Here is an 8,645-nt window from a genome sequence, read left to right as displayed (position 1 = left end):
AGGTTGAATTGTACACACCCGTGATATTTCTGATATTATGAGTTTTAAACATAAAAGACTAATTTTATGTCCTTTTTTTATACAAATGAGTTATCCCTAAAATTTAAAGCTACCATAATACTTCTAATTAGTTCTAAATTCAATGCAAAGGATCCTAATGGTATTTTTAAAAACTGAGTAGAAAAAGAGAAACCTCACATTAGACTGGAAAGTGACGAGCAGGGCTCGCTTTGAGATTTTGTTTCTTTCTTAATTTTCTTTGGCAGGTGTGAAGTCCCCCCATTACATTCCGTTATAGCTCATTAGTATATCAGTTTGTCACCCTTCTGTTTTGCTAAAACGCCTTTGTTTATATTTTTTAAATAATTGGCCGAGTGAGAAGAAACAGAAAACTCTGATAATGAAAATGTGTACTTGCAGAGAATTTGTACTTTTTTAGAACACCCGTAATGAGTATTTTTTTGCCACACCAAAGAGGTTTTCCCACATTCGAGCAGCGCATGAAATGCCTCTTTAGTACTTAAAATTAACTAGTATCTATCTTTACACTGAGTCGTATTTTTCTTCTTTTCTTAGCTCAGCAGCGGCTTTTGCTGGGAACTCCCCTCCAGCCCATATTTTAAAATCATTGATAGGTCCTAAGTTCAAATTCTTTTTTTTTTTCAGCTTTATTGCGATATAATTGACAAATAAAATTGCAAAGTGTACCTCGTGATGATCTGATATACAATTTGATATATGTATGCATTGTGAAAGAATTTCTCCCATCCCGTTGACTAAATTCAAATTCTTAAAATGCTCATCTGGTGTTAAAATACCCCATGTTCAGAAGCCCCATGTCAGGTGAACATAGGGAAGCAATTTCCCAGCAGGAAAAGCAGTATATTCATTTTATGACAGTGAATTAATTGAAATCACATAATAAGACTAACCCCATGGTCTGTTGTATGCCATAATTGGGCCTATTTGAACTTTCGCAGTAGTTTCTTATTCTTTGACTGTTGTTTAAAGAGGTTTTTGCAAAACTCAATAAAATAAAATGACTTAAAATTGCCTTTCTTTGTTACATGTGAATGATGGTTCTAAAAAAAAGTCTTTGCCTGGTGGGGATGTGGAGAAACTGGAACCCTTGTGCATTGTTGGTAGACATGTAAAGTGGTGCAGATTCTGTGGAAACATTATGGTGGTTCCTCAAAAAATTAAAAATGGAATCACCACGCGATTCGGCAATACGGCGATAGACCCAAAAGAATTGAAAGCAGGGTCTTGAAGAGATATTTGTACACCCACGTTCATAGAAGCAATATTCACAATAACCAAAAGGTGGAAGTAACTCAGATGTCCATAGATAGATAAATGGATAAACAAAATGTGGTCTGTCCGTACAATGGAATATCATTAAAAAGGAAGGAAATTTTGACACCTGCTACAGCATGGATGAACCTTGAGGATATTCTGCTAAGTGAAATAAGCCAGCCCCCAAAGGACAAATACTGTATGATTCCACTTATGTGAGCTCCCTAGAGGAGTCAAGTTCATAGAGACAGAAAGCAGAATGGTGGCTGCCAGGGGCCGAGGGGAGGGAGAGGGGGAATTATTGTCTAATGAGGACAGAGTTTCAGTTTGGGAAGACGAAAAGGGTTCCAGAGATTGGTTGCAGAGTGAATGTACTTAACACTACTGAACTGTACGCTGGAAATGGTTAAGGCGCTGAACTTCACGTCATGTATTTTACTAGCATGTAAGTTTTTTAATTTAAAAAGAACAGATAACATAAGAAACATGGTTTGAAAATGTAAGCCCAGTTGGTATGTAGACACCATCAGAAACTCCCCAGAAACAGTCTTTCATAGGTAATTTTCAGTGTTTTGCATGTATAACATCTGGATGAGCTATTAGGTAGAATTAAGTTCAGATGCTCGGCTTTGATTCCGTTATGTGCCCAGATTCCCACTGACGCCTGGTTCAAAGGAGAAATTCCTGATGCCTTTGACTTCTGTGACAGGAGCAATGACACAAGTCTCCACAAGAGGGCAGTGGTTTCTTTCTTTTGAAACACGGAGACGGACGCCAGACCTTGGAGACAGTTAACAAACCCAAGTCATAACAGTCTTGGCGATTCATTTGATCACTCTCGTACAACACAGAAGAGTGAGTAAAAAGCTGTGTCTTTAACAGGAGGGTTTCTGGCCCTTGAGGTTTCTCAGTGAGAAAAGGGCTTTTCCAGGACCTGGAAGAGAAGACACTCGTGGCCCCGGGGTCAGGATGCCGAGAGAGAGAGACCGCCTTCGACATAGTTCTGCGAATCCAGCAGGAGATCATTCTAGAATGCACACCTCTTGCACAATTTAATGCCTCTTTTTTGGGCCAAAGATGTTCAAATTACAACGTTGTTTGACAACAGTTCTACCATATAAAGGATGCTTTTGAAACACACCTGAGGCATGACTTGCCTCTGTTGTTTGAGATCAGTCACTGAAAGGGTTGGGACCACAAGGGGGGTTAAGTCCTGATGGCACTCAAGCAGCTTACACTATAAAGTTCGACAGCCTTGTGAAAATGGCAGGAATTTCTTATTTTCCAGGTATTATTTCCAGTATAAATGTTACGCATTTGGCTAACCGTTGATAATCTTACTGAACAGCCCCTGGGAATGTATCCTGTATGACGGTCAGTCTTTAGTGGGTAGTGTTATTTATACTTAAACATGTTCAATGAACAGCCTTAGGACCTTTGGCTTATCAAACCGACTGTTTCTACATTTCCCCAATTTTTTTTATTGCAGTTTATTTTTAATTGAGTGTATCAGATAAAACAGAGTTTAAGGGGCAGCCTCCTTTACGGTGCTACTTAAGTAGCTTTTGTCTCATTTCCAAGGCATGGCTGCCAGGATGAGCCTCATTTGCATAAATCATTGTCTTTTATAGTATGCACAATTTAGGATGTCAAAAGACATACGTGCTTGTTTTCCTGAGCAGTTGCAGGTAAGTACGGGATGCTCACCATGCTTGTTGAGACAAAAAAAATGCAGTAAAGGAAAAAATACCTCTTAACTGAGCCACAATGGCTGGGAGCCAGCCACGGGAGACCATATAGGAAGACTGCAAATAGTTCTCATGGTGGAATATTCCTCAGAGAAGCAGCCAGACGACCGCCGGCACGAGATGTCATTTCCTGTTAATGGAGTGTGACAGTTTGTTGAAGAGTCCAAAGGTCACCGATTAAAAGACTCATCCAGATAATTATTATAATTGTATCCCAAGGCCTGAACTAAAAGGGTCAGGAAAGTAATAACAGAAAACAGCACGCCAGACAATGAATTACTTTAAATCAATCAGCATCGGTCACTAACTTGATTGGAAAAGCTGTGTTTAACCTTTTCCGAGGTAGCCCTTCCACTTAATGGCCATTTGAAAACTTTCAATGAATTTCTGGAGAGAAGCTCATGTAGTATTTCAAAGCATGAGAACCGCTTTACCCCCTACAAATGAGAGTAACATGCTTATGGCATTGAAATCGTCGGTGAATCCTGACAAAATAATTCTAAAAGGGATCCTAGGGGGCTTCCCTGGTGGCGCAGTGGTTGAGAGTCCGCCTGCCGATGCAGGGGACACGGGTTCGTGCCCCGGTCCGGGAAGATCCCACATGCCGCGGAGCGGCTGGGCCCGTGAGCCATGGCCGCTGAGCCTGCGCGTCCGGAGCCTGTGCTCCGCAACGGGAGAGGCCACACAACAGTGAGAGGCCCGCATACCACACACACAAAAAAAAGGATCCTAGGATTTTTCAACAACATAAAAATATGTTGCCAGTTAAATCATTTATCTTAAGCAGAAAAAAGAGTTTCACTACACAGGCACGCCCAAGGTTTGCTGCTGGTGTAGAAGGGTTTAAGTACAGCTGCCCCAGGTGTCAAAAATCAATTTTAAATGGACTATAGGAACAAATAGGGTTTTTCTGTCCTGGCCACAGAGTGTCATTAGCAAGCCTGAGGCCAACTCCCTAAATAAAAAAGCTAATATTTGAAAGTAGGAGACTTTCGAAGGAGCTAGAGGAAGTTGAAATTTTATTAATGGATGTGCCCAACTTAGCAGTGAAATCCCTGGAACATTTTCTTCTGGGACAAGCCCTGGAGACTGAAGTGTCACCCAGCATGACCGTCTCCCTAGAAGTGGCCACAACTGTTGACCACTCTTTTTCAACTTCGTGCGCCTGGATTTTAGAATGTGATCCCAAAGCTGTGGATATTCAATACCGTATGCGTGAACCCATGTTACATCTGATTCCTGAATTCCCTCGGAAGCCCCAGCACGAAATGGAAGTAATGTTTCAGGACCTGGGAAGAGCGGTGAGCCACAGCGGGAGCCTGGCACCCTTGCTGGAGGGGGTGGGGAGGGGTGTTTTCAGGGATGGATGGCGTGGCTGGAGCTGCAGGTGGGCAGTGAGGACAGCGGGACAGCCCCACCCGGACTGAAGCCTGTGTCTGCAGGCAACACCCCAGTTCTCTGGGGGGCTTCTGCTCCAGTGGCAGCCTGTCTCTGCAGAGGGCCTGGGTCCTGCTCGGAGCAGCGTCGCCTGCTGCTTGGGCGTGTACTTCTCACTGCACTGGTCGCCTGGTCCCCCACTGGCCTCGGCCAGCGTGAGGCCCCTCCTGTAGCGTGGCTCTACGTCCCACCACACAACACACCTGACCGTCACCTGCTTCCGTCACGGGGGCGAGGGTGGAATCCCAGCTCCTCCAAGGCCCTTGACCATGGAGTTTCAGAAATCTCTCTGGGCGTTGGGACTGTCCAGGGGCTTGTGAACTGGACACCCCAGTCCACGGAATTAGCAGCTCCAAGCGGCACCGGAGAATCAGGCAGTATTGTGGCAACGCCACCTCGGCATCGTCTGCCCTCCAGGCTGGGTTTCTTCCCTGTTTTCACCAATGTCTGGAAAAGTGAAGATGCTTTTAATACCAGGACCTAAGCACGTCACTCTGGGTGGTTCTACCCCAAAGAGCAACTCAGCAGCTCTCAGGTGTCCTGTCAACTGGTTTTTGTCCCACAGGGAACGGAAGAAGACAGAGCCTCTGGAAGCGACATGTGAGCTGTGTTCTGGAATTTGCGAGGCCTCCTCCGTGGTTTGGCACCGAGATCGCACGCTCAGGTGGCCTGGGACAGCTGTTTCACGGTGGCGGCGCGTGACCCATGGCAAGGGGAGGGAGATGGCAGGAAGATCCGGGACCTGCCAACAGTACGGCAGTTACTATCAGGCTGCCGGTAAATGTGTCACGTAGAGCACGAACGTTTGAAAATGCGTTTGTCTGACTTTGCAAACTTTGCATGTGTCCTGTGTCAGGCTAAGAGTCCACTTTGGATAACACAGACCCATTTCAGAATAAGAACAGCTGGATCTTCTTAAAAATTATCCTTACCATTTATTGCAACAGGTAGGATAATGTCAGGACGGATGGATGGATGTGTACAGGTAGATACTTGCTCACATTTTAAAAAATTTTGTTTTTAAAAAATTTCATGAAGAATCAGAAATTAGTCATGGGAATACGGGGCCTTTAAATGTTGGCCAAATAGAAATTAATTTACTAATCACAACTTTTTATCTAAGTGAAATGGATATTAGAATTCTTCTTAGTGCTATTTTCCAACAATATATTTTTTTACATATTTTTAATTTTTGAGGTATGAGTTACATAGAATGAAGTTCCCCCTTTTAAGTGTACAATTCTGAGTTTTGACAAACGAATGGCCATGTAACCATGGCCCCAAATCCCACTGTGCTCCCTGGCTCCCAATCCATAGCAACCACTGGTTTCTTTATGTCCCTACAGTTGTCATTTCCAGAATGTCATATAGATGCAATCATATGTTTCCAATCAAATACACTATATATTTCAGTCTGGCTTTTTTTTTTTTTTTTTTTGCGGTACGCGGCCCTCTCACTGTTGTGGCCTCTCCTGTTGCGGAGCACAGGCTCCGGACGCGCAGGCTCAGCGGCCATGGCTCACGGGCCCAGCCGCTCCGCCGCATGTGGGATCTTCCCAGACCGGGGCACGAACCCGTGTCCCCTGCATCGGCAGGCAGACTCTCAACCACTGCGCCACCAGGGAAGCCCAAGTCTGGCTTCTTTTATTCAATGTAATGACTTTGAGATTCAGCCTTGCTGTTTCCTGGATTGTTTGTTCATTTCTTTCTGCTGTGGGACAATATTCCATTGTATGGCTATTCTACAGTCTGCCTGTCTATTCGCCAGGTCAAGGACGTTTGAGTTGTTCCCACTTTGGGCGGATTGTGAATAAAGATCTTACAAACATTTGTGTACAGGTTTTGCGCAAATATATATTTTCATTTCTCTTGAGGGGAGATCTCTAGGTCATAAGACAGAAGTTGTTTAACTTGATAAGAACCTACCAAACCAGTTCCCAAAGTGGACACACCTGTATTCCCACCAGCCAGGTATGAGTGGTCAAGTTGCCCACATCCTCGCCTTCACTTGGTATTGTCAGGGGGTTGTCTTGTTTTGTTTTGAGCTGTCCTAGTAGGTGTGTAGTGACATCTCATTGTGGTTTTAGTTTGCATTTCACTGATATCTAGTGAGTTTGAAAATCTTTCCATGAGCTTACTTGCCATCTGCATATCTTCCCTGATGAAATATCTGGTCAAATCTTTTAACCATTTTTTAAATTGGGTTGAGAGTTATTTATAGATTCTGGACACAAGTTCTTTACCAGACATACATTTTGCAAGTATTTTCTCTCTGTTTTCTCTTTTCATTCTCTTAATGGTGCTTCTCAAAGGGCAGATTTTTTAAAAAATTTTTTGATGATGTCTAATTTATCCTTTTTTTGGTGGTGAATCATTCTTTTAGTGTCCTAGCTAAGACATCTTTGCATAACGCAAGGTCACAAAGACTTTTTTCTAGGTTTACTTCTAGAAGTTTCGTAATTTTATGTTTTGCGTGAAAGTCAAGGATCCATTTTGAGTCAAATTTTGTATATGATACAAGGTGTGGATCAAGGTTTCTTTTTCACATATGGATGACCAATTGTTCCAGCACCATTTGTTGAAAAAACCATCCTTTGTCCATTGAATTCCCTTTGCAGCTGTGTTGAAAGTAAATTGGCCACACGTGGGATCTATTTCTGGACTCCATTCTGTTCCACTGATCCAGGCTTTCATCAGTACCACACTGTCTTGATTACTGTGGCTTTATAGTAAGCATGGAAATTAGAAAATGTGAGTCCTCCAACATGGTACTTCTTTCCCAAAATTGTTTTGGTTATTCTAGATCTGTTGCCTCTCCATAGAAATTTACAAATCCATTTGTTGATTTGTACAAAAGATGTACAAATTAGTACGTTTTGTTGGACAAAAGTACATTTTGGAGGGGATGAATTTACAGATCTGTTTGGGAAGAATTTATCATTTTAACCATATTGAGTCTTCCAATCCATGAACACAATATATCTCTCCACTTATTTAGGTTTTTGATTTTGTTCATCATTGTTTTGTAGACTTCAGTGTACAGATCTTGCACAGATGTTAGAACTTACACTGAGTTTTTCATGAGGTTTTTCTTTTTCTGGTACTATTGTAAATGGTACTGTTTTTAGAATTTCCGTTTCCTAATGTTCATTGCTAGCATAGAGAAATACAGTTGAGTTTTGTATATTGACCTTGTATCCTGCAACCTTACTAAACTCACTTGTTATTAGTTCTGCCAATTTGTTTGTAGATGCCTTGGTATTTTCTACATAGGCAATCATGCCATCTGCAAATAGAGACAATTTTATTTTTTCCCCTCTCCAATCTGTGTTTTCATTTTCTTGCCATATTGCTCTAGCTAGGGCCTCCAGTATGATTCTGAATAGGAGTAGTGAGAGTAGACATCTTTGCCTAGTTTCCAATTTACAGGGAACTCAATTTACACTGAGCCTTTTGCCATTAAGTAAGATATTAGCTGTAGGTGTTTTGTAGATGCCCTTTACTGCACTGAGGACATTTCTTTCTATGACCCGTTTGCTGAGAATTAATCATGAATGAGGACTGAATTCTGCCAAATGCTTTTTCTACATTAATTAAGATGATGATATGCTTTTTAATGTATCTGCCAATATTATAGATTACACTGACTGATTTTCCAACGTTGAACAGCCTCGCATTCCAGGATGAACTTCACTTGGTCATGATGTATTCTCTTTTTTATATTTTGCTGGATTTGACTTGATAATATGTTGCCGAAGATTCTTTTATTTACGTACACTAGCAATACTGGTCTGTCGTTTTCTTGTAATATCTTTGGTTTTAGGGTAATGCTAGCCTCAAGAAATGAGTTGGGAAGTGTTCCCTCCTCTTCAGTTTTCTAGAAGAGTTTGTATAGAATTAGGATTGTTTCTTCCTTGAATGGTAGTATTTACCAGTGAAGCCACCTTGTCTGGAGTTTGCTTTGTTAGAAAGTTTTAACTGTGGAGTCCATGTCTTTAATAGCTATTGGATTATTCAGGTTAACTATTCCTTCTTGAGTGGGCTTTGGTAGTCCATGTCTTTCAGGCATTTGTCCATTTGTCCAAGTTGTCAAATTTTAGGATGTAAAGTTTTCATAACATTCCTATATTATCCTTCTCATGTCTGTAGAGTCTATAGCAATGT

Source organism: Phocoena phocoena, chromosome 15 (assembly GCF_963924675.1).
Source record: "Phocoena phocoena chromosome 15, mPhoPho1.1, whole genome shotgun sequence".
In the NCBI taxonomy this organism is placed as follows: Eukaryota; Metazoa; Chordata; class Mammalia; order Artiodactyla; family Phocoenidae; genus Phocoena; species Phocoena phocoena.
Note: the sequence above shows the minus strand (reverse complement) of the source record.